The sequence below is a fragment of the Anopheles ziemanni genome (assembly GCF_943734765.1).
Source record: "Anopheles ziemanni chromosome X unlocalized genomic scaffold, idAnoZiCoDA_A2_x.2 X_unloc_30, whole genome shotgun sequence".
NCBI lineage: Eukaryota > Metazoa > Arthropoda > Insecta > Diptera > Culicidae > Anopheles > Anopheles ziemanni.
Window position 1 is genome coordinate 133,452 of NW_026689797.1, and position 1,549 is coordinate 135,000.

Consider the following 1,549-nt stretch of genomic DNA (forward strand, 5'->3'; position numbering starts at 1 on the left):
TATGTGGAAGAGGACTCAATACCCTACCTGTTGAGCTTGAAACAAAGTCATCACTTGGGCATGCTCATATTGCCATACACAATTACATTATATTCGAATGAGCATGCAAGCGACCCTATATAGACCGAACCAAAACGATAGATACCGCCGTAGTTCACCCCCACCAAGTGATGACTTCAGTATGGCTAGTGTGTGAAGTATAAAGTATAGTCCTCCCCTGGTCCACACTGCTTCGGCGGTCCTGGGTAAGATAGTTAGTTCTAGCTTGCCCTATGTGGAAGAGGACACAATACTTAATACTTAGAGTACAAGCATAAAGGAACACGGACCAAGCCGTACCGAGAGAATCGGTACTAGAGCCCTCGTGGTTCTACATTGAGAGAGCCCTCGTGGTTCTCATTAGGGGCTTTATGCAAGTCGTACTCAATACTGTGGTGTGAAGTATAAAGTATAGAGTCCTCCACTGGTCCACGCTGCTCCGGCGGTCCTGGGTAAGATAGTTCATTCTAGCTTGCCCTATGTGGAAGAGGACTCAATACCCTACCTGTTGAGCTTGAAACAAAGTCATCACTTGGGCATGCTCATATTGCCATACAATATTCCATTATCTACTAATGAGCATGCAGCTATATGATTATAACCTGTAAACGATTACCCCGCCGTAGTTCAGCGCTTCAACCAAGTGATGACTTCAGTATGGCTAGTGTGTGAAGTATAAAGTATAGTCCTCCCCTGGTCCACACTGCTTCGGCGGTCCTGGGTAAGATAGTTAGTTCTAGCTTGCCCTATGTGGAAGAGGACACCATACTTAATACTGTGGTGTAATGAACAAAGTATAGTCCTCCACTGGTCCACGCTGCTTCGGCGGTCCTGGGTAAGATAGTTAGTTCTAGCTTGCCCTATGTGGAAGAGGGCATACAAGACAAAGTATAGTTCTCCCCTGGTCCACGCTGCTTCGGCGGTCCTGGGTAAGATAGTTAATTCTAGCTTGCCCTATGTGGAAGAGAGCATACATGAACCAAGAACGAAGGTTATGATCGAGGAATGATTCGACAACTAACCGATGGTATGAAATGTGAAGAATTCAAGCAAGCACACAATCAAGTCATCACTTGGGCATGCTCGATAGCCAACCCTATGACATTAACCTAGTAGAGCATGCGAAAACCAATATATATGTAAACGATGCCCCTCCCTAGTTCAGCGCTTCAACCAAGTGATGACTTCAGAATGGCTAAATCAAATCGGTTCAAAACATACCATCGGTACCCTATTGAAACACACAAGTCGATATCAAACCTCATGATTGTGTAGTCCTCCACTGGTCCACACTGCTCCGGCGGTCCTGGGTAAGATAGTTCATTCTAGCTTGCCCTATGTGGAAGAGGGCACATTACTCAATACTGTGGTGTTATGAACAAAGTATAGTCCTCCACTGGTCCACGCTGCTTCGGCGGTCCTGGGTAAGATAGTTAGTTCTAGCTTGCCCTATGTGGAAGAGGACACTCAATACTTCGTCTCTAAGCGGCGGCTTGACTCCTCCCTACGG